The sequence below is a fragment of the Pteropus vampyrus genome, unplaced genomic scaffold, assembly GCF_000151845.1.
Source record: "Pteropus vampyrus isolate Shadow unplaced genomic scaffold, Pvam_2.0 Scaffold28, whole genome shotgun sequence".
Classification (NCBI taxonomy): domain Eukaryota; kingdom Metazoa; phylum Chordata; class Mammalia; order Chiroptera; family Pteropodidae; genus Pteropus; species Pteropus vampyrus.
In genome coordinates, this window is record NW_011888809.1 from 6021929 (window position 1) to 6047593 (window position 25665).

The window sequence follows — 25665 nt, forward strand, 5'->3', positions numbered from 1 at the left end:
AGAGCCAAACTGGTGTTGTGCCCAGTTGGCTTCTGTTTTAGAAGAAAAATTCACTACGGATATGAGATATTAGGTAAGGGTCAAACCTCATGTCAACGATAGAGGAAAAAGTAGAAATTGTGTTTCCTTTGAGGCGAAGGGCCAGAAGACCCAGTTTTAGCTTTTCCTGCCATTTAAGCTTTGGGCAAGTCCCTGCACTTCTCTGAGCCTCAGTTTTCTTCCTGTAATGGGAATAGTTCTCTTTCCACCCGCTTCATTTGGTTAATTTGGAGGCCAGAGTCATACTTTCTCAATCATATTCACTGCTTGAACCCCAAACTGGGCCCTATTGTGTTGCAGAATAACTTTGGCATTTCTGAAGTGCCATGTAAGAGTGTTATTAGAAATGCTTACTCAGCATCCTGAAGTTGCCTGCCTCCCACGCTGCCCTATTCCTAGGAGTATCTTTCCCCATCTCCCCTTTAACATAACCCAAGGATTCTGAAATGGGATGGGAGAAGGATATCACCTGGACTGGTGGTCTACTGGAGACCTCCAGGAAAACTTGAAAGTAGTCTTTTTTTTTTTTTAAAGAAGTATTTGGACCAATGGATTAATCAGTTCACAGGTTATCTTTATGTTTGGTTTAGAGGGGAGGTCAGGTGAAGAAATGGAATTGCCTGTACTTATCACTCCCTTGTGGCATATGCCTAGGGAGGAAATAAACAAACCTGGTCCAGGTGTGGGGCAGGGGCGGGGCCTACGTTTGTGGCAAGTGTGACTGCATAGGTAGTAGGAGTTTTTCACTCTACGAACACCAGCCTGTAGAGTGAAAGACCCCCTCACTGTAATCTCCTTTGACTTTTGCTAGGACATCCTAGCCTGGAGAAAATTTGGTCACACAATGCTATTACATGGATACATCGCAGGAATGTTCCTCTCACCCAGCCACTGAAGCTCTGGCTATCTGATGACATTCTTAGCCATTTTTCTTAGCCAATGCTAGTTCTGGTTCCAGCGATGAGAATACTGAAGGACTAACACTGAAAAGTGAGATGGATGGATGAATGGGTTGAGAGTTTTGTTTCTCTTTTCCAAACACTGAGCTGGCTCTTAGCAGCTCAGCCATCTTTGGACAGGTATAAAGTATAATGAATTTATTTTCAATGTTTGGTTTGATTGAACTTTGCTAATGAGGTAAGGAGTTTTGTTATGACAAGGGCAAGGATGGATTGCTTTTTGTTATTTGCTGCAGTGGGTACCACTTGGAGCCTGTAGGTACATAGTGTCATGGGATGAGAAGCTTTATAGGGGACATGGAAAAAAGCTGGAGGAGTTGGGGCAGGAATGGCTAGATCTTTTATCTCTCAGAGGACCAGAGAGGGAATTTGAGCTTCCAGAGAATTTGGGCATTGCCTTATATAATGTGATATACTTGGGAGATTGGGTTACTTTTTATTAATCTGGGTTAGAGTCAAGCATCTTTGTGCAGTCAGAGTTCTGAATATCTTCAGTATCTCTCTCACACATACATAGCTCCTGTAGGTCTGCAGAAGGCCCAGAACCAGAGCAGGTGTGATGCTGTAGCGATCAGGAACAGTTCGTATGCCCTTGTCACTGGAGAGATGCCAACACTAATAATGAGCAGAGACACTCTAAGGTGGATGGGGCAACTGGAAGAGTTATTAACTGTTCCAGGCATCTTTGTACCGTAAGATCCATCTTTTTTCATTGTTTTTTTTGTTTGTTTGTTTTTCTTCCCCATGTTCCAGGTTTCCTTCTTTAATCATTTCCTTTCTGTTTTGAGAATTTTTTTTAGTCATTATTTTAGGGTAGGTCTGGGGGTAAAAAAAGAAAAAAAAATTTCTTAATTTTCCTTCATTGGAGAGTGTCTTTATTTCTCCTTCATTCCTCAAGGATAATTTCACCAGGTACAGAATTCTGGGTTGACAGTTATTTCTTTTCAGCACTGAAAAATGTTGTGCTGCTTCCTCGGGCTTCCATGGTTTCTTATGAGAAATCCGTTGTCATTTGAATTGTTTTTCCTTGTATGTAAGGTGTCATTTCTCTTGCAGCTTTCAATATTTTCTTTGTCTTATCCTTTTTGGGGTTTCTTATTTCTTTGGACTCATCCTGTTTGGGGTTTGGTCAGAATTTTAAACCTATAGGTTTAAGTCTTTTTCCATTGAAAAAATTTCAGCCATTATTTCTTTCCCATATTTTAAAAAAGTTCAGCTATAATTTCTCCAAATATGTTTTTCAGCTCCACTCTTTCTCCTCTATTTCTTAGACTCCGATAATAAATATTACAATATATTTTGCTATAGTCCCACAGGTGTTCGAGGTTATGTTCCTCCCCCACCCCCATCCTAGTCTGTTTCCTCTCTGTTGTTCAGTTTGGGTGATTTCTGTTCTATCTTCCAGTTCACTGATTCTTTCCTATGTCCCCTCCATTCTGCTGTTGAGGTTTTTAAAAATTTTAATGATTATATTTTTTAAATTCTAAAATTTCCACATGGCTTTACTTCGCATATTCCATTTCCTTGCTGAGATTTTCTGCTTTTGTTGTTTCAAGGGTTCCTAATTGCTCGTTGAAGTATTTTTGTGATGGCTGCTTTAAAATTCTTGTCGGTAATTCCAACATCTGTGTCATCTAGATGTTGATGTCCGTTGATTGTCTTTTCTCTTTCAAGTTAAGATTTTCCCGGTTCTTGGTCTGACATATGATTTCCGGTTGTACCCTTGAAATTTTTGGTATTATGTTATGAGACTCTGGATCTTATTTAAATCTGTTCGAGCAACTCTTCTCTGACTAGCTCTGCTGGTTGGGGAAGAAGAAGGTGATGCTTTCCTACTACTATGTAGGGGTGAAGGTCCAGGCTCCCCACTCGACCTCTCTGGACATCCTAAGAGGAGTGCTGCATTACTACTTGGTGGAGGTGAGATTTCAGGCTACTGACTAAGTCTCCACCAACAACTCCCAGGCCTGGGAGAGGGAGAGAGAGGGAGAGGCCCCTTTTTGTTGCTCCCACATGGCTTCTACTGGTGGGTATGTGGCAGGCCTCGTTACCCTGGGTGATGGTACAATTTGGCTCCCCGCTCAGTCTTCTTAGCTACATCTGGGTAGGGCAGGTAAGAGTGCCCTTTTAACACCAGACAAAGACAGTCCGGGCTCCCCACTTAGTCTTTGCTTACTGGTAATCCATGGCTTTTCGAATCTACCTTGTCAAGTAAGTGAATCAATATTGGTCCTACAGAAGTATACACTAAGTGACAGATTTCTTCACAAATTCTCACTTTCTGGGATCACTTCTTTTATTGTTCTAATGTAATCCTGGGTTGTCACTCTAATGCATTGTGGGGTTTTTAATTTCATAATGCAAAATTATCACTTTATAAAATTATCAGTCTTGAGTGGTCTTTTATTATAAAGTTATAAAACTTTTACCCACTCTCAAAAGTTGGTATGTAGGGTCCCTGTGAATAAAAAAGAGCAATTTATATTTTTGGACTGGCCGTAACATCTTGTGTTTTGACCCAGTGACATTGAGTCCTTTATTATTTTGTTTATGTAAAGAAAATATCTAGTGTATCTGGTGGCTGAGAGCATGATTTTCTTTTTCACCCTGCTCCCTTGTCTGGTTTTCAGATTATAATTTTTAATATAAATTTGTCCATAGAACTTTAAGCCTCATTAAATTTTGGCAATGGAATTTCAAGAATCTATCAAAATTTTTCTAAAATATTAGGCTAGTTTCCTTCACTGTCAAAGTATTTCCTAAAGGGATAGGATTTTTTTTTTCTTCTAAAATTGTGCCTTATAGGTTTCTTAGAGTTTACTTGGTCAGGGAGAGAAATAATTATTAAAGCAAAAACTTCTCTTCAGTTAATGTTATTTATTGATTCTGATTTATGACTTGTGCTGGAGTATAGGCTAAATATGGACATCATACAAATTGAGAGAAACAGTTCTTGCCTTTTCCAGACATATGTTGTTACAACACAACGTTTACTTCAGTAAGTCTGCCCAGGCTTATAACTTGGATGAAAGGAACTAGGAAGCAGGAGACATTTGTCTCAGTCCAAGGTTTATTGCTGAACTTTGCCGGGTTATCTTAGTCAAGTTCCCTAGCATCTCAGGGCCTCAATTTCTTTACCTGCCAGTTAGACTAAAAATACTTATCTCTTCTATCTTCTATAGCTTTTTAAATTAAAAATTTTAATTTGTGCTGTAAACATAGCATAGTTTTAGATAAAATTGCTAGACTATCGGCTTTTTTAATTTTGTTTTTAAAAGGGGTTTTGCAAGTTTTCCCGGTTTTTCTCTGCTTTTGGTGTCAGAAATGCCTTAGAATAAAGAGAATAAAAAACTGCTTGGGATAACCGTAAAAAGTTTTCAGACTTCATTTACAGAGTTGGCTATCTCCATTGTTGCTATGCGTGAGAACCAAATTTATGTTTCTCTCCGGGATGTTCTGATTCTTTAGTTGTCAAAAGGCTAGTTATGTCACCCACGTGGATTTAGGCGGAAGCCTTGCACATGGTCTACAGAACTGTGTAGCAGGCATCCATGGATTGAAATAGCTGTAATTAGGAAATCAATCTCACATTTAGGAGATATGCTGAAGCCTGTGGGTATTCCGACTTGTCCCAGAAGCGCAGTAAAAGTCAACTGCTCTCAAAGTAAGAACAATTACAAAAACACAAATTTCAAAATAATGAACACAAAGGTTTGAATCGTGCATATTTATTTCTAGAGAAACAATTAAGGCGAATGCATTTGAAATTTCAGAGAAAGTGGGCTCGGTGTAGTGGGTAGACCACACCAATCATACGGCTGTGTTAAAATGGGAATTTCTATACAAGGCCATCTATAGGAGACAGAATCCTCCCAGCCTCCACCCCTGTAGGGAACAGATATCTCCCTCCATCTTTGGACTGGTTCTTAGACGTGACAAGGAACTAATAAAAAAGTCCCTGAAGATTTTATCTTCTGTCATAATCTTAATAATCTGAAATTACGGAGTGAACAAAAGCTAGGTGCTACACGGACTTTAGCTGTGGATAGAATGTTAAGGCCATTTCATGATTTTCTAAGCACGCTTTTGGCTGGCAGGAAAAATATAAAACAATATTCAGAGTTTTCTTTGTGTGTCTAATATCGGTTTATTTCCCTGCATATAAGTCACTCTGAGCAGTGCAGTAGGTACAAGCCAGGAGGGGATGGAGTGTCAGTACCAGAGAGCATCTATTAGTGAAGCCTCTGAGGAATTAGGTGAATTGCGTTCTGCCCTTTCCAGAGGGTTGGTGTCATTGTTTTCCACAATGGGGTGATTGTCCTCAGCCTGCTTAGCTGGCACCAGGTCCTTTGAGGTGCCCAGAAAACCCCCTTGTAGATACGCAGCCAGAAAGGTGGGTGCAAAGCTGGCTTTGCGCCTTATGTGGCCCTTGGGGCATGCCCCGTTCAGGCCTGGGAGGCAGGCCTTTAGGTCATCGACAGAAACTGCCTTACTTGAAAGTACTCTTGTTGGCAAGGTGATTTCAGAGACACTAAGGAGAGTCCCCCTCCCTTTGAAAACAACCCCCCACCTGTTCCCCATACTTGCTCCCCAGAGGCCTGGGATCCCTCACTTTCTCATGAGAATGCTTCATTCTGTAGTGAGAACTGAAGTCCAGAATGCAGGCCTAGAGGGCGGAGATATTCTACAGAGCTACCATTTATTGAGTCCTTACCACATACAAAAGAGTGACTGACATCCATGGATGTTCTTCTTCTTATCACTTTTTTAGTTGAGGAAATGGAGGCTCAGAAGTGGACATTTGCACAAGGTGATAAAGTATGTTGTAGAACCAGCCTCCAAACCTAGATTCTTCAGACACCAAGGTCTCTGACTCACAGTGTCCATTTCTGCCTCCCTGTAACCCAGTCATCCAGGAGAGGCCCTACCCAGGGGAAAAGACGGGCTGGGCTTTAATCCCTCCTGGGGAAGGAGGAAGCAGCTAAGTCTGGTGGGCCTAGAAAGCTTTGGGCCTCTGAGGTGTATGGAGCACAGGCCTGGGAATGATAAAGGCTGGGCTCTTAGCCTCGACCTCTAAGCACAAAGCAGAGGTTTTCTCCTGCTTCTTGGAGTGACCTGCCAAGGTGTGTCATTCAGGATAGAGCCTCTTCTGGGAGTAGGGGGAACAGGGGTGTGGGGCTGACCCCTGCCTGCACAAGGGCTCTCAAGCCTTTCCAGCAGGAGAGGGTGCAGCTCGTTTGAGAGGTCAGTGCGGTGCGTAAGAAGTTCCTCTGCGTTTCTGTTCACTTCACTAGCTAGAATATAAGCTTGTGCGCCTGAATTGTGTTGGAAGACCGAAGCTGGGCGTGTCAGAGCTGATGGCAGCATGGAGGGTGTGGCCTCAGGTGGGTCTGCGGGTGCTGTCCTGATGCAGTGTGGCTGAGACTTTCCACTGCCCTGCAGAGGTTTGTCTTGCCGTCGCGGTGCTGCTGCAGTCCAGCTGGCGAAGGCAATCGCAGTAAGGTCACCTAGACCACACTCTCTTGGGTGATGACCTCAGAATCTTAGCTTCACAGTCTGGCCTAGAGATCTCTCCCACGTGTTTCTACGGAAACCTCAGTCATTGCACTTTTGACACTGTATTTCATTGTCTGTTTATTTATAGATCTCAGGCTCCTTGAGGACACGGGCCAGTTCTGCCTGTCTCAGCATTCCCAGTGTCTTTTGTGGCACCTGAGCCTGAGATGTTCCTAGTCAATCCGGAACCCAGAGAACAGCCTTGGCCCAATTACGGGAAGGAGGAAAACTTCATGGGAAATGGGGAGAAGAAGGTAACTGGTTAACTGTGTTTCTGGGACAAGTCTCCTGATCATTTGGGCTGCGAATGAGAAACGTGTGTAAACTGGACTAGAAAGAACTGTTTACTGCTGCCTGTGCCCTGGCTCCCGCCAGAGTGAGCGAGTCCGGCTAGAGGGGGCTTTTTCAGAAAAGGGAATAACCCGCCTTGCTCTGGGACAAATCCTACATTGCTTTTCTCAATAATTATAATCTGCTAGCATGAAGGCTATACCTTTTATTTTCATTTTACCTTGTAAATAAAATGAAACATTTAAAATGAACCCCCTGAAAATTTAGAAGGCAAATAAAGCAGTGCTGCTAATTTAACGAAGACGAAGCTGTAAATGTGGCTTTTATGGAGTGTCAACCACTCACCGAGGAACCTAGGAGGGAAGGAGGAGAGGGCGGGGGGGAAGGGGTGTGCTATGACTCAACCCAAGAGGCCAGAACTTTTCCTAGCTTTCTAGCACGTAGGGTCTCTGCAAGGGAGGGGAGCTCTGCTATTAAGGAATGATCCAGAAACCTCAGTCCTGTGAATCTTCCCTTAATCTTGCCTCGTTTTCTTTCTCCATGTTGAGACTGGAGGAGTGACCTGGCTGTCAAGAACACTCAGCCCTCTGGGTTGGTGAACGTCTCCCGCTGGTACCTCTGTGCCAGGGGGTCCCTACCGGAGACAAGCTGCTGTCCAGTGCCCTCTGTGGTATGCGGCCTATCTACAAAGCTAGTCAGAGTGCAGTGGAGGGAGGGCCCCTCTGTCCTCCCGGGGTGTCCTCTCAGTAATCCCCTTGTCACAGCCACCTTGGAAGGCTGCTCGCCCCGACAGAGGGGATGTGATGGGCAGCTTGTCAAATAGATTGTGAGTGCATTAGCAGGATTAGCTGCGAAGGCTAATATTGCAGCGTTTCCAAAGTTCATTCACAGCATCCGAGACTGGGCTGCTTGGCTGCCAAACTGGGCCGGTGCGGGCTTCAGAATTAATGTCACATCTGGGACTGGCCCCAACGTGGTCAGAGGCACAACGGTCCCATTGTGTTTGACTTGCATTTATGTATTTTTATTCCACAACAGAGCTTAATTTATGATATTAGTATAAAGAAGTTGTCTAAGTGGGTATTAGTTTGCCATCTTATTGATAAAACTAGCTGAAATACTTCAGCAGCCCCGCAAAACCAGATGCTCTGTTCTTGGCATTTGCTGAAGTATTACTGATTTTATTTCTGCTTGTTAAAGTAATATACCTTCATTTGGGAAGTATTGGATCAGAAAAGTATAAGAGAGAATTTTAAAATAATCCTTTTACCAGATATTACCTCTGATGGCATTTCGATGTATCTGCATACAGTCTTTCTTCTAGGCACACATATTAAGCAAAATTGTGGTTATATTTGGTTTTGTTACCTTTTAAAAAAACAAATATGGTATAAACATTTCCCATTTTTCTTCGACTTTCACCTATGAAAAACATCCATGAAATATTTTATGTTCACATATTTACATTAGTTTTTATTGTTGTGTAACAAATTACTGCAAACTCAGCAATTCAAAACAATACCCATTTACTAGCTCTCAGTTCTGTAGGTCAGAAGTCTTGCATGGCATGTTTGGAGTCTCTGTTTGGGACTCATGAGGCCAAAATCTAAAAACTCAGCTTGAGCTAAGTTTTTCTTTGGGTGCTCTGGGAAGAATCATCCAAACTCATTCTTGGCAAAATTTGGTATTTCAAGATTATAGGGCTGAGGTCCTCATGTCCTTGCTGGTTATTATCTGGGGACTGCTCTGAGCAGCTGGAGGCTGCCTGTCTTCCTTGACATGTGGCCTCCTAGATCCATAAGCCAGCATTGAACACTAATTGTGTTTTGAATCTCTAGCTGCGGCTTCTATGACCAACTGGCGAAAACTCTCTGCTTTGTGAGGGCTCATGAGATCAAGTCATGCCCTTTGGTCGTAGGCCTCGAACCAAAGCAGAAGACAGAGGTGTCGTTATTTCATCAAAGATGGGGAAATATGGCCAGGTTCTGGGGGCAGGGGCGGGGGACGGTGTATGTGGATACTGTGCCAGGTTTGACTCCTAACTCCTGCAGATAGGAGGACAGTGACACAAATATCCTGGTGTCAAGGCCATGCCTGAAGTTTCCTGATGTAAAATCCTTTGTGTGAGCTTTGGCTAGTGGCCCCAAGGCTTAATGAGCGGGTGCTGCCGACAAAGGGCAGATAGAGCTGCAGCTTCTCTGACAAGTGGCCATGGAACAGTGACCATGTATAATGTTGGAAAAATCTGTCCCCCGCCCCCGCCAATCTTTCTGTATTGTGAGGATAATTGCTTTTGCTGTTGACTTACATTTGCATAGTTCTTTTTGGTGAGGAGAGTGATTTCACAGTTTACAGTCTCCTGCAATTTTCCCCTCAACCCTGTGAAGTTGAAATTACTATTTCCTTTTAGGTATGGTGAAGTATTATTATAGAATAACTGCCAACACACTAAAAAGTAGATACGATTATGTATTTTCATTTTACAGGTGAGGAAGTTGAAGCTAAGAAAAGTTAAGTGACTTGTCTAATGGTATTTTGTAAGCTGTAAAAGTGGGACCAGGACTCAGATATGTGTCCTTCTGGGTCTTGTGCATTGTCCCGAACACTACAGTCTCCAGTTAACCACTAACTTGGACCTGCCTTGAGGTCAGCATGGGGTATAGCTGATATCTAGCTTTTATTTCTGAAGGACAAATTTGCTGGGTAAAGTCTTCTTGGTTGGCAGCTTTTTTCTTCCAGAACCCTGAATATATCAGCACGCTTTCTGCTGACCAGCCAGGTTTCTGCTGAGAAATCCCCTCGCAGCCTTATGGGAGTGCCCTTGCATGTGAAGAATTCTTTTTATTCTTGCTTGTTTTAAAATCATCTTGTTGTCTTTGATTTTACAGTGTCATTTTAACATGTCTTGTAGAAGATCTTTTTGTGTTGAAATTGTTTGGAGACCTGCTTCGTGAACTTAGGATGTTCAAAGCTTTCCCCAGTTTTAGGAAGTTTTTAGCCATTATTTCTTTAAATAACCTTTTCGTACTTTTCTGCCTTTCTTCCCCTCCTGAGACTCCAGTAATACATGATTGTTTCTCTTAATGGTATTCTACAGTTCTTGTAGGCTTTCTTCAATCTTTTTCACTTTTTTCCCTTTTACTGTTTAATTTCAAAAGGTCTGTCTTCTACCTCACAGATTATTTCTGCTACTCAATTCAGTCCTCTGTCGATGCTCTTTATTGCATCTTTTTACTTTATTCTTTATATTCTTCAGCTCCAGAATTTGTCATCTCTAATTATTTCTAGCCGTCTGTTAAACCTCTCATTTTGTTATCTTTTTCATGATTTTGTTGAATTATTTTTCAGTGTTTTTTTTTTTGTTGTTGTTGTTCACTAAGCTTCCTTAAAATGACTATTTCGTATTTTTTATTGGGCAAATCTCAGATCTCCATATCTTTGAGGCTGGTTACTGGAAAATTATTGTATTCCCTTAATTGTGTCATGTTTCCTTGATTGTTTTATTTTTCTTAAAGTTTTGTGTTCTGTCTTCACATTTGAAGAAGCAGTCACCTCCTCTAGTCTTTACTGACTTCGGGAGAGAAATACCTTCCATCATCCTTGTTAGGGATTGTGAGGCTTTCTCAGACCTTTTCAGTTAATACTCCTGCTCCACAATTCTTGTTCTCTCTTGAGGGGGAATTATTAACTGTGGATACCTTCTCTCCATTCTGCAAAGCCAGACGTGGTGCCGACACCTTCCTATTTGCTTTCCCTAGGATTGTGCTGAATGCTCAAGTTGGTGCGCTCTTACACGGTTCTACAGAGTTGGGCTGGCTTTCTACAAGTGCTTACTGGCTGTCTGCAAAGGCTTGTACCTGCTGTCATAAGGGGTGTGCCCAAGGGGCTGGCCATAGGGTAGGGTATGTGGGGGTGAGGTTGCGGAGCGTTGGGTGTGACTGTAGACCAGTTGGGAGGGTTTGTAGGTGAGGTGTTCCCAGTGGATCATTGGTGGGCTTCCTGATGGAGTTTGCAACACAGTTAGTAGGATCCATGTTCCTTTGATGCCCTCCAAGAGCCCTGGCTGCTGTTCTCCCAGCCGCTTCCCTCCCTGCAGTCATGCAGTTCACTTCTGTATTCTGAATAGGGCGAGAAAGAGCTGGGTCTCTTTGCCAGCATCCCACACAGCTGGGGAAGCTGGGCAATCGCTCACATGCATTCACTTCCCTTTGTGGGAGAAATCGCAGGCCAAGGATTCTCTGGGCGCCAAGCTGTGTCACCATGGGGCTGGGTGATGTGGATAGAGTGAAACTGTTCCTCATACCTTCTTTAACGCATATAATCTCGATTTTATATTGTTCCAATGGTACGTTGGAACTTCACTGGACTCCTGGACTTCCACAAAGGGACCACCATCCATAAGCGATTGTCTGAATTGGTATTCTCTTTTGAGGGGGGGATAGTAGAAAACTTTTATTTCGCCATGTCAGCGATGTCACTCTTTGCAATAATTATTTCTTGAGCCTTTGTATGCAAAATACTGGTCTAGGCCCTGGACTTGTAGCAACATAAGATAGAGTCCTTGTGGAATTTGTCTTCGAGAATTGCATCAGTTTTATTATTTGTAAAGTGGGAGTAAGAAAAGTATGTGCCTAATTAAATTGTGACATATAAATAAAATCGTTCGTGTAGTAAGCTTAGCTCAGTGCCAGGCACATCATAATGTTTAATAAGTATTAGACATTTACGTAGAGATCATGCACAGTGGGAAGTGAGCATAACTCTTGACTCTTTTGGAGCTTCGATTCTCCGACATAAGGAGGGCAGGGGAAGGTGGAAGTCTGGAGTCTTGGAAGCGTGCCTTTTCCAGGTCAGTCTGGATTAAAACACAAAGCTGTAATCTGGTGGGGTCATAAGGGCAGCAGCAGGGCCTAGGGACACCCATCAAGTTCATCTACTCGTCCAACGTCTGCTTCTTTGCTCTGGTCGCCCAGAGCTGAGGCCAGAGGTGAAAGATTCTACACTGCAAAGCAAAGAACCAGTGAGGACCAAAAGCAACATAAAATGAGTTACATTGTATGAAGTGCATTGTTGTTTTAAATTTTGGTTTGTCTAGCTGGCTCACTGTATTAGATGTCCTAAGTTTCTACACCTCAATATGAGGTACTAACTCCAATAGAAAACGTGCAACTAGCCCAAAGCCAACATATTTTAAGAAATGTAATATTTTATATGGATTACATTTTAGAAAGCTGCTCTTTGTTGAGGAAGGGGGTAACCACTACCGGGCGTTTTACTTTGCCTCGGGGATACAACCCTGAGAGTTGGAATTTATACCCCAATTTGGCTAATCTGCTCACATTCAGCATTTGTGCTCCTTTAAGTGGCATTTAATATTATGACAGGAAATCTTTACTATCATAAAGAAATATTACTAGACTATACTGTGCTCTGTGCTCAAATCGACTTACCGTCTCTGGTTACCTGATCAATCTTGCATCCCACAAGAGTTGTAGGCTGCAGCATACACGTCAGGCCCGCAGATCAGGCCTCAGCAATTTCGAGAGCTCACTGAGATGGGGAAAATGATTCCTTTTTCTCAGGTTGGTTGTGACGCTTCAATGAGATATTATGTGCAGTAAAACTGACACACGCTAGGTATTTAGCAAGCACAGTTTACTCTCTTTTTATTTTTAATCTCCTGCTGTATGAATTCCACTTTCTTCAGTATTCTTTTAAAAAGCAGTTATTAATTAAACCACATTCGTAGCTGGAAGGTCTGGCATGTAGAAAGTGATCAGCGGGGGTTTGTGGAGTGAGTTGTTTGTGGTGCTTGCTATCAAGGTGCTTCTTGCCCAGGTCCCTTGTTGGCAGCAGTGGGGAATGGGTTTGGCGATTTGGCGCTGTCTCCCAGGTCCTGAGCAGCACACACAGGCAGGTTAAACTTAGCTGGTCAGGCCCTCTCCAGATTAGGCTCATGGGAGAGTTACTCTCATTTCCATATTTAAGCCGTTTAATGCACACGCTCTGCCTTTATTTTATTTATTTATTTTTCTTCTGGCATTTTTTTTTTCATTAGAGTTGACATACAATATTGTATTACTTTTAGGTGTACAGCATAACGATTGTACATTTAACTAGCTTACAAAGTGATCACCATGATAAGGCTAGTAGCCATCTGTCATCGTACAAAGTTATCATGATGTTTTTGACTATATTCCCTATGCTGTGTATTACATCCTCGTGACTTGTTTTACACCTGGAAGTTTGTATCTCCTGGTCCCCTTTACCCTTTTCGCCCATCCCTCCACTCTCTTCCCCTCTGGCAACCGGCAGTTTTATTCTCTGTATCTATGAGACTGTTTCTGTTTTGTTTGTTTATTTTGTTTTTTAGATTCCACATGTAAGTTAAATCATACGGTATTTGCCTTTCTCTGTCTGACTTATTTCATTTAGTATGATATCCTCTAAGTCCATCCATGTTGTTGCAAAATGACAAGATGTCATTTTTTTTTTATGGCTGAGTAATATTCCATTTTGAGTGAGTGAGTGTGTGTGTGAGTGTGTGTGTGTGTGTGTGTGTGTGTGTGTTTGTGTGTATCTCTTTATCCATTCATCTAGTAATGACACCTAGGTTGCTTCTGTATCTTGGCTAGTGAAGATAATATATTAATGAACGAACATAAGTATGCAGCATCTCTTTTTTTGAATTAGTGTTTTCAAGTTTTCAGGTAAATACCCAGAAGTGGAATTGCTGAGTTGTATGGTAGTTCAAGTTTTATTTTTTCGAGGAACCTCTATACTGTTTTCATAGTGTCTGCACCAACTTATAAAACCACCAACAGTGCACAAGGATTCTCTTTTCTCCACAGGCTTGCCAACACTTGCTATTTATTGCCTTTTTGATAATAGCCGTTCTGACAGATGTGAGGTGATATCTCATTGTGGTTTTGATTTGCATTTCCCTAATGTTTAGTGATGTTGAGCATCTTTTTGGGTGTCTGTTGGCCATCTGTATGTCTTTTTTGGAGAAATGTCTATTCAGGTCCTCTGCCCATTTTTTAATTTGTCTGTTTACTTTTTTGATGGTGAGTTGTAAGAGTTCTTTATATTTTTGGATATTAACCCCTTATCGAACATATCATTTGCAAATATCTTCTCCCATTCAGTAGGCTGTCTTTTTAATTTTGTTGATGGTTTCTTTTGTTATGCAAAGCTTTTTAGTTTGATGCAATCCCCCTCCGCTTTTTTTTGCTTTTGTTGCTCTTGCTGGAGATATATCCAAATAGATATTGCTGAGACCAGTGCCAAAGAATAATTAATACCTAGCCTTCTCAAACTATTCTAAAAAATTGAAGAGGAAGGAACACTTCCAAAGCCATTCTACGAGGCCAGCATTACCTTGATACCGAAACCAGATAAAGATACTATTGAAAAAAAAATGACAGGCCAAGATCCATGTTGTGCTTTTAAATCCACCTTTCAAATACGTGGCCACATTCTATGTGCCCGAAATAGCACCAGAGGGTAGAAATTCAGGGAAGAATTAGACACACGTCCTACTCTTAGGATGCCAACAAGTAGCAGAGAAAGTACTAGATAGATACACACAGATACGCATACAGATACTCATGCATGTGTACACATGTGAGCTTATGTGTGTGTAAGTGTATTTTGGGAGGTAGTGTCCTAGGGTAAGGGGAAACACTGAGAGAGAACCTAAATCGTGAGTGTGGTGGCCATACTTTATATGTCACAATTAGGATCCAAGGGCCAATAAGAATATAGGTCCATAGAAAGTCAAAGAAATAATACTCAAAGTTGGGGTACTCCTAGAATAAAGGCTGCCTCCTTAAGAGACGGTTCTTGCCTTTAATAAGAGATAGTCATGTGCATATCCCTGGATAAAAGAGAGTGCAGCTCTATGAGATGTGTCTTAGAGGCAAGAAGAGGGCCCAGAGAGAGAGAGAGAGAGATGGCTGCTCAGGGGTATGGGAGATGAGGAAGGGGAAGGAGAGTTTGGAGTCAGCGAGTAGCAAAGGGAGGGGTCAGGGAAAAGGGAGAATGCTTGGTCTGGAAGGATGCTATAAAAAGGCCTGGCTGCAATCTTGTCTAAGCAGGGAGATCAAAGGGCCTTGACTAGATTTAAGAGAATGAGGCACACATCCTTGGGGAGCCAGGTGTTTCTGTGGCCAAGGACTTTGCAGTTTGTCTGGCCGGCTCTCAGCTACATGGTTAAGAACAGACATGCGGGACCGATTAGAAAATTGCTATGCTTGGGGAAAAAATGTAGACATCAGAGACATAAAAATGAAAACACGCAAGCGTTTGTAAATGGAACGTGCCTATCATTGTGGTTTATGTGCCCCGGAGACCCTGTGAGCAACCTGTAGATAAGGCTGTGGACAACATGTCTTCGGAGGCTCCTGTCTTCCTTGCATAATGTTTGCTTTTTTTGGATGGCACGTTTCTGAGGTAGGACCTTTCTCTCACTGGTTATCAGGAACTGAACTGGTGGCCCACTAAACTTGGGCTTCGTCGGACTCTTGGGAGGAAAACTTATGCGTGTAGGTGGGGTGCGGATGGTGTGGCAAAGGGATCGAGGACCCACTATGGAGGCTTATTAGTTGTTGACATTTGGCGAGCTGCTTAATCTCTATGAACCTTAGATTCTTTATCCATAAATTAAAATAATAATAATAGCTATCTGCAGAGTTCTTGAGAGGACAGAGCATAGTAACAAATAAAATAGATTAGTACAATGCTTGGCACATATTAGGTATTTCGTATATCTCACCTGTTATTATTGCTGGCTTGTTTTTCTTTCTTTTTTTTTTCTTTTTCTTTTTCTTTTTTTCCTTTTTATGCACAAGCTGATGTTATACGGGTACATTCTGGGTACAGTTAGAGCAAGCTTAAAATCGTTTTGGGGGGCACACAAGCATGTATATTGCTGTCCGTAGTGCTGAACTATCATCATATAGAGCATGGCTGTCGCTCCTAATCCCAGGCCACTGTTGATGGCTTCTCAGTCTCTCTCGGGAATGGTGAGCCAGAAATGCTGAACAAAGAGACCAAGATGGTAGAGAAGCAAACTAACAGCATCTTTTGGATAAATTACTGAGAAATTTTTATATAGAGAAAAAGAGACATCTTAGTCTCAGATATTTATGTTACCAAAGAATAAATCCAGACTGACATAGCTGAAGTTGCTGATAACAGTAGGACCTGTGTATTGTGTGGCGGAGGCCTGTGCAAGTGTTACTGTGAATAGTATGTTTGGGTAGTTATTGGAACCCTGGAAGGGTAGGGATTGTTAAGGTGAGGTATCGTTATCAGTAGGGTTAAAACAACAGTTTAATAGATGTTTAAAATTTTTGGTTCAATCAAGTATATGTAATCTTCATAATGTCACAGAACAAATAAAACTATTATTTTAGAATGTATGTGGTAGATTTCATGTAATATTGAAAATATAAGTTGTTTTGGAGAGTCAGAGTTTTGAAGGACAAGTGTCTTCCTCACATTCTTTTTTTTTTTTGCAGTATGCTGAGTATATTATTTTCTCTGAGTCCTCTTTATCCATCCCCTGTTCTTCTCACAAAGGCCCAAACTTCTGGAGGAGCTTAGCCTGCCTCTTCCTTTCCTCCTCGTCTTCCTTCCTTCTTTCTTTCCATTCTTCCTTCCTTCCTTCCACTCTTCTATCTTCGAATTAACCAATTACCATGCATTCAATTATTGAGTAAGTATCTACTGGATATTATATTCGCTGTTGTTCTGTTTTGTGTTTTACACCAAGAAAGTAGCTTGTCTAATCTCCCTGCTATCCTGACAAATACTGACCTTTGACCCAGCGCTTTTAGAATCTGCTGGTGTGATTCCTACATTCAACAACATTAATTAAGCACTTACTATAAACCAGATACTGTTCTAGGTAGTGGGGATACATCAGTAAATACCGCTATCTAGTGTCTAGATTACTTAAATAGGTTGATTAGTTCCTTATTTTTGCCATTGACTTTCTACAGTTCACTATCAATACAGCCAGAAGTCCTTTTAAACAGAAGTCATGTCATGTCATTTCCCGTTTCATGATCTCTGGTTAGCTTTCCATCTCACTGAGTTGGTGGGTAGTGGTGGAGGCGATGAGACCAATTTGTGTTCTCTCTATATATTTTGAAGGCATAGCCCATAGGACTCACTGATGGATCAGACATTAGGTATGAGTGAAAGAGAAGAGTTAATAATATCTCCATGGAATGTGTCCTTAGCAACTGGAAAGATAGAGTAGCCAATTACTGAGTTGGTAGAGACTCACAGGAGCAGATTTGGAAGTGAAAATGCCAAATCTTGTTTCGTACGTGACAAATTTGATGTACCCATTTGGCATTTAAATGGAGGTGCTGAGCATGTAGTTGGCATTAAAAATTTGATGTTATGGTTGGAGATACGCATTTTAATGTCACGAGCATTAAAGGGTATTTAAAGCCACGGGTCTGTATGAGATTGCCAGTACAGAAAAAAACAAAAGTTCATAGGACCGAGTTATGAAGCACTCATCATTTAGAAGGTGGGAAGATAAGGAAAGACTTGGGAAGGAGACTGAATAGGAAAAGGTGAAGAATTTGGAAGTGGATCAAGTGAGTTATGTCAAGGGAAAAATATATTTCAATAAGGAGGGTAGGGTGAGGGCTAAAAATTGACTTCTGGAAGTCACAGGAGGTCTTGATAAGAGCTGTTTTGGTTGAATAGTGGAGTCAAAAGCCTGGCTAACTTGTGTTCAAAAGAGAATAAGAAGAGAGGAAATGAGACAGAGTAATGACAGCTCTTTTAAGGTAACTTGAAATATGTCGAGGAATCTCATGATTTTCAAAGGGCTAGACATGAATAAACCATGAATAGCTCTGTTATTGCTAAGTGGTTCTAACCTTTCCAAATGCCGCATTGGCCTGAAGAGAGACTAGGCATCAAGGTGTGGGTAGCTCTCAAAACTGGCTCAAAAGGTGTTGAGTTGGCAAAAGGCTGCACTGCTTCCAGCTTCTCTAGAAGTCACTGAAGTCTATCACACAGTCTCTTAATATAAGATAAACAAAACAACAACAACAACAATAATAGCAACAACAGCAATAGTAACAACTAATTATAGTAGAGTTCTCACTGTGCTAAGCATCATACTGTGTATGTGGCATGGATCATGCTCACAACCCGATGAGGTTTGTATCTCTGTTATTTCTATCTCAGACACTCAGTAGCATGTAGGCAGAGGTGTCGTCCTTTGGAATATTTGGTAAGACCCTGATTTTTATTACCTTTTCCATGTGGGAGTTATTTTAAGACCCTGCTGAAGAGCAATGATGCGAAATGATTTTTCAGGAGTGATAGAGGAAATAAGTAAAGGCTGTTTCCTCCAATAGTTACTATTTGGTTTGAGGCTTCACCCTTCCTACTTCATATCTCACTCTTGTCTCTTAGGAATACAGGTGCCATATTTAATGGATTCTGCCAGGCTGTTCATCTTCAGGTGCCTTGTGTGGTTGTGGAAGAGGCCTGCCCTTCTCATTGTGGTCCCTCTCCTGTTTGACTCCCCTCTTCAATGCCTGTGTCTCTCCTGGCCCCTCGTGGACTAAAGGACTCGCTTCATTCGGAAGGAAGCAAAGTGCAAAGTGAGGTCACTGGTTCCTGCTAACTCTTAAGACTTTAACTTTCAGAAACATTTCAGAAATGTTTCCTAAACATTTACAAGAAACAAGAGGTATTTTGATAGGCTTATAAACTTTATTTAGTTTTAACAAATATCGAAGTTACTAGTTTACTATGCCGATAGGAATTACATGTTGTGCTATAAAGTCAAAGGCCAAAATAGTTCAGATAGCTATGGCTCTAATTAAGACTTCAGTGCATGATGGAGTGTGGGGAAAGTAGCACTGCTCAATCTATGTTCTATTTTTCTAAAAAACAGTTTAGCTACTCAAGTTCCATTTATTTAAAAGAGCCTTTTATGGAAAACTTAGAGAATATTGGATTCATTAACAACAATTGTAGGGTTCCATGAGTAGCAGATGGATCCATTGGAAGGGCCGGATGAACAAATATGAATTGACCATGACCTCCAGAAATTAGGGCTCTGTTTGAAACCTGTTAGTATAGTAGCTTTAATCTTTTTCTTCTTGGATGGAGTTAAGTACTTTTTTCTTCTTTCTTATTACTCTTTTCTGCTTAGTTCACATGCATACAATACACTGACACGATTTCATAATCTATTGCCATGGTATAATTCTCTTTTTACTCATTTCAATGCATATTTTTGTTTGCTTGTTTTTTTATCCCACAGTTATTATTATTATTATTAGAACTGCATCTGTTGGTACTGTGTTTTTTCCCCTAGCTTTATTGAGGTATAATTGAGAAATAAAGTGTATATGTTTAAGATATACAAAGCGATGATTTGATATACATATGCATTGTGAAATGATTACTACATTCAAGCTGATTAACACATCCATCACCTCACTTAGTTCTCATTTGTGTGTGTGTAGCGGGGCGGGCTGGTAAGAGCACTCAAGATTCACCCTCTAGCTAACTTCAGTTATGCAATAAGTATAGTTGCCATGCTGTACCGTATGTAGATCCACAGAACATAGTCATCTTCTAACGGGGAGTTTGTATCCTTTGACCAATGTCTCCACATTTCCTCCACTCCCCAGACCCTGGCAACCACCATTCCTCTCTCTGGTCCTATGAGTGTGACTGTTTTAGCTCCCACACGGAAGTGAAATCATACAATATTTTTCTGTCTGGCTGTTTTTACTTAGTATAATGTCCTCCATTTTCATCTGTGTTGTTGCAAATGGCAACATTTCCTTCCTTTTTTTTTTTTTTTTACAATTGAATAATATTCCATTGTGTATATATACCAATTCTCTTTATCCATTTATCCATACATTGCTGCACACTTAGGTCGTTTCCATAGCTTGGCTATTGTGAATAATGCTAGTGCGTGTGTGTGTGTGTGTGTGTGTGTGTGTGTGTGTGTGTTTAACATTCCTCCAAATGACTGCCTCAAACTCCATATCCCCTACTAACCCAGTAGGAACGAGACCAGAAAATAGCTAAAACATTTAAGGAGAGTTTTCTGTACTTATTTTTACTCTGAAAACTTTTCGCAGAACAAAACAATGAAAAGTGTCAAAAAAATAAATAAGCTTTGTGTGATTCTGGTTTCCCATTACATAATCCTCCAGAGAGTTTCGGGAGTTGCTAGATGCTTGCGATGAACATTATAAAATAAATACTTTAGCACCATTTTCTCTTCTTCCTTCCTTTCCCCTCTTTGTTCTTTTGTGTTTTCCTCTTCTTCCTCCTCTTCTTCCTCCTCCTCTTTCTCCTCCTCCTAGTCTTTCTCCTCCTTCCCCTCCTCCTTCATTAATTTATTTTATATACAGCTACTCCCCTCCTTTCGGATATATTTAGCAGACCCCTGAGTATAAAGGGTCTTGCGTGAAAGCCTCTCCATAGTTATAAATGTCTTTGCTCTTTCAGCCCAATCACGTCGAAAGTCTTTTTTGTCCCTTGATACTGATCAAACACTTTCCAATGCATTTAAAAATGATCCAAAGCCCCTTCAAGAAAAGCTTAGCATTTTTTTGTCTGTGTCTCTGCTCTTCTTAAATCCCATTGACGGAACATGCGTAATGTTATAAAAGAAACTCTGGGGGTAGAATTTGAGAACCTGCATTTGAGTCTCTTCTCTGCCACTTATTAGGTTTCTGACCTTGGGCAAGTTCTTTAATCTTTCTGAGCATCCGTTTCCATATCTGTAAAATTGGCATAATAATATCTGGCTTATATATTTGTAATGATTAAATGGGATAAATCTGATAGAAGAAAAACTCATTGTAAATTGTAGAGTTCTAGTTAATATTAATATATAAATTATAATGGTACTAGTGATAATAATTTAATTTGAAAAAATCCTCCTCTTTGCCTGAATGCGGCCAAATAAATGCGAGTCTCAGAGGAGGTTGAGTTTTTCACATGACACAGCCCATTTTAAATGATGTGGTATGGTTCGACCACAATTTATGTAACCATCTTCTAAATTGGACAGCTAAATAGTTTCAGACTATTTGGGCCTATAAAGAACACTGCAGTTGGCATGCTCATGCATAAATAATAATTTATCTTTAATCAGGAGTTGGACTCCAGAAGGCCAGTTTCTTTCTCGAAGGGCTGGCATTGCTCTGGGTTCCTGTCTTGTTGCTGGTGCTCTGTTCTCCAGAGACTTCCTTTTCCTTTATGTCCTCTGGATTGCAGAAGAGCTTCCAGAAAGGCCTGGGTGTGGGTGGGGTTGCAAGAGGATGGCTTTGTGGTTGTTTGTTGGAGGGCCAGCTGGACTAATAATGCCCCTTTGCTTTGGAGGACCTTGGTGTAGGGAAAGAATAGGCTCTGCCTGGGGCTGGATGGGCAAAGCAGAGAGGAGGAAGGGGAGGGCACGTCAGGTCTCTAGGTGCATGTTCCTACCTAGAATCCCGGTTGAAGTCCCCAGAGCTCTCCCCATCTGGGCCTTATAGGATTACAATTGAGTTCACAGCTCAGCCTCTGCGGGAGAGAGCAATTCTGTCTTACTGCCCTCCCCAACTGCTCTATCCAAAGGGGACGTGGGGCAGCAACCCCCCAGGCCGCCAGCAGCTCCGTCTTTAAGTGAATGGCCTGTGAAATGTTAGAGAAGACCTGCAGCCCTCCTCCCTGGGTGGATATCACCTTCTTCCTTTGGATTTTATAAAGAACCTGATCCTCTTTGCCTGAATGCGGCCAAATAAATGGGAGTCTCAGAGGAGGTTGATGGCTCAGCCGTAGAAGTCCCACAGCGACGTCTGGTTTTGATGTATTACTGATGGATATGATCATGCTTACAGAACTAGATCACTTTTGCCAGTTTGAGAGAAAGGTCATGTTTTTAATTTAACTTAATTTCCTACACCAAAGAGAATTTTCAATAGGATATTCGACTTTTGCACCTTTAATGAGACCAGATGCTCTGGGGCTTGCAGCAATGAAGAGAAAACAGATTTTCTAGTTTACACTTCCACTTGGTGCATTTTCTAAATTGAGCATGTTCAGTTCCTTTAAGGATGTCATTCCCCACTGGCATTTCTTTCTTTCTCATTTTCCTCTCTTTCTCCCTTTCTCTCTCTCTCTCTGTCTTCCATTTCCTCCCGCCCTCCCTTCCTTCCTTTCTCCCTCCTGCTCCTCCTCCTCCTCTTCGGGGTTATCTTTGAGCATACAACATGGGCTAAACACTGTACCTACAGCTTTACAAACATATATTTAATTTTACAGATGAGGAAACTGAGACTCAGCAAAGTTAAGTAAGGAGGATAGTATAAATCGTGTAATGGAACTATAGGATGAGTAACAGGGTTGTTATGAGCTCGGCTTACTACTAGATCATCTGGGTTCAAGTCCAGATCTGGCCATTTATTTGTGATGACCTGGGAAAATTACTTAACCTTATTACCACTAGTCTATGTTGATTGTCTTAAAATTACAGTTTTTAAAAAATGATGATACTTATGCATATAAAACGACATATGTATTGCTAATAGACTAAGGAAACAAGTGCCTGAATACCTTTCAATCAGATTAAGAAGTAGAACATTGGCTATACGTTTGGTGTCGTCCATGTGTTCCTCTCCTGTGGTAATCCCCATCCTCACTGAACCCCAGAGCTACCCATTACCTTAGATTTTGGTTTCACATTATTATTATTATTTTTGTTTTTCTATACATGTACTACACACACACACACACACCATTCCTAAACAACATATTGATGAGTGTTGCTTGTTTTTGTACTTTGTTAAAGTGAAAAATCCTGTAACATATTTTTCTTTGACTTGGTTTTTTTAAACTTTTAAGTATATCAGCCATGTAGTTGTATAGTTCATTTATTTCAGTGCTAAATGGAATGCCATTATGTGACTTTCTCTCAATTGATTTAGTCTCTTCTCAGTAGACATTTGGGTTGTAGCTTTTTGATACCATTATGCACATTAGTAGTAGACTTTTTCCAGGGGCATATCTGTTGAAGTTTCTCTAGGATATATAACTAAGAATAGGATGGTCATAGTTATATGTATTCAATTTATGCCCAACTGCTTTCTAAACTTGTTGTAACACATTTACTCTCTGACTGATAGTTTCCATTTTTCTACTTCTTTGCTAGCATTTGGTATTGTCAGATTTTAAATCCTTTGCCAATGTGATGAGTGCAAAATATATCTTGTTGTTTTTAAGTAGCAACTCGTTTTCAATGAAATTGAACTACTTTATTTATGTTCATAGTTATTTGCATTTTCTTTTAGGTAAAGTGCCTCTTTAGGTTTGTTTTTTGCCCATTTCTCCTCTTAGTCTCATATTCCCCATTTATTAAATGAAGGACTGTTCTGGAAGCTCTCTACTGGCCCTTATAGCTCTATGCTCTGTGATTCAAAGACTGATATTTTGATGCAGCTAACTCTTTGCCTTCACATGTTGTATTCCTCCCCCCAGAAATAAGCTTGTATGTCTTAGATACTGATGTCAGCTCCTTGCCCTGTTTCCTAGGTCAAAGATGGTATAGAAAAAGTTTCTCATAGATTAGCTCGAGTGAATTTTTGGACTTTCATCGATGATTTAAAAATCCCTATTGACAAATATCTCTTTTTTTCTTGTTTATATTCGGTCAGATATTTATTTATTAGTTGATCACATATTTATGACTAGCTAGAATCCAGATTTTTCAGTCAAAGACATAATGGTGTGCCCCTTTATTCTGTTTTTCTACTGTTGCTCACTGGTGGTAGAGTCAGAAAAAAATATTAAAGCCTAGGAGATAAGTTTTTCTTGTTTCTACAAAGTTAGACACATGATCATAGTTTATTTTTAGGATAATTTATTACATGCGTCTTTATTGCTGTGTTTCTAACTCATGTTTTCCTTCAGATCAATGATTTCAAAATCAACAAATCAAAACAAAACAAAATTTATCCAAACCAATGAACCAACTAATCAACAAAAACCTAAACCTAAACCAGCACAAAAGAACCCAAACATGCATTATCATATCTGATATTACCCTTTGGTTTAGATCAGGAATTACACAGGAGCAGCTAAAATTTCTTGCACAATTGCCAGTGTCTGCTCCTACCTCACATTCTTTTTTATCAGGTCAGGGATCCTTGAACCAAAGCAGAAGAATAGGATGTCAGCAAGGGTGGTACAATAGGAGGACCCCCACTCGTATGCCCCCACAGCCCCCACAGTAATTTGGCAGCTATCGATGGACAGAGATGCTTTGTGGGATCCTGCTTTTGGAATCCAGGTAGGAGGCTGTGAAACCCCAGTGGAGCCCAAGACTGAGGAGAGCCATTTAGAGAGGGCAGTTGCACACTCATGTGGCAGGCGCATCAGCTGTGGTCCTGGTTACAGACTTAGAGACAGCCCTGTCCCCTGCTGGACTTGACTACAGCCTCAGTTGTCCTTGGTCCTGCCAAGGCCTTCTGCAGGCACCATCTGCCAAGGGACCGGGAGGATCTACACCCTCCCATGCCTTCAGTAAGAGGCCAGCTGACCTCAGTCCTGGATGTGGACCATGAAGCAGCCCATGACCAGCTCCAGTCTCTCTTAGCCACGGTCTGGGCTCAGGGACCCAGCAGGAGATATGCTCCTCTGTATTCCTAGAGGCAGGCCTGCTGAACTTGGTTCAAGGTCAAGGGTTGTGGATCCTGAAGCACCTCTGTGACTTTGTTCAAGCCAAAACCAGCCCACCTAGTGGCCTTCTCAGCGAAGCAGTAGGAGCCTTCCCAGGGACACGGTGGCAACCATACCTTTCCACATACCTGGAGCAGGCCCACCGCCATTGGACCCAACTGCAGACCCTGAAATGGACTCTTGTCTTAGCACTAGCCCTTCTGACCGAGGTCCTGGAGGCAGTCCCATTTTCCTAGGAACTAGGAAGGATCCACACTCGCCTCAGTTCCTGGTACCAGGCCTGCCAACTGCGGACCCCACTGTGGACCCAGCAGCTGCCATGTAACCTGGCTTCAACCCTGCTCAAGTACAGTACCAGAGACAATCCCAAAACCAGTCCGTAAGGCCTCAAAGAGGAGTTTGCTTCTTCAAATGCACAGATGAAGACACCAATGCAACGCTACATGGATCATGAAAAATCAGGTAAACACCATATAATCAAAGGAAACAAATAAAAGTCCAGTAACCAACTCCAAAGAAATGGAAATCTACAAACTGCCTGACAAAGAATTAAAAATAATCATCTTAAAAAGCTTAAAAAGATGCAAGAGAACACAGACAACTAAGGAAAATCAAGAAAACAATATATGAACAAAATGAGAGATTTGGTAAAGAAATAGAAACCATAAAAAAGAACCAAACAGAAATTCCGAAGCTGAAGAATACAGTGACTGAACTGAAAAAACTGAATTGAGAGCTTCAACAACAGACTTGATCATGTAGAAGAAAGAAGACAAGTCATTTTAAATTAGCATGTTGACTATAGTTGATAATACTCTATTGTACATTTGAAGTTTGCTAAAAGAGTAGATATTATGTGTTCTCACCACAAACAAAACATGGTAACTATGTTAAATGATGTGTTAATTAGCTTATTTGTGGTAATCATTACACAATGTATACATATATTAAACATCACATTATATACCTTAAATATGTATAATTTTTATTTGTCAATTATACCTCAGTAAAGCTGGGAAAAAAAAAAAAGGAAAAATGTTACTCAATGGGAAGTCAGAGGTTCGACGTTTGGCCACTTATTAAGTGTCCA

General features: G+C 41.1%; 1 long non-coding RNA gene across 2 annotated transcripts; it reads left to right on the forward strand.

Annotated features, from left to right (window-relative positions):
• LOC111737551 lies at positions 1 to 25452 on the forward strand. 2 transcript variants are annotated; one of them, XR_002779469.1, is made up of 3 exons: positions 1 to 73; positions 6643 to 6808; positions 24033 to 25452. It is a non-coding gene; the product is annotated as an uncharacterized LOC111737551 (long non-coding RNA). The 2 variants fall into 2 exon arrangements; XR_002779470.1 differs by lacking the exon at positions 24033 to 25452 and adding an exon at positions 9332 to 9412.
• The last annotated feature ends 213 nt before the right edge of the window (positions 25453 to 25665 follow it).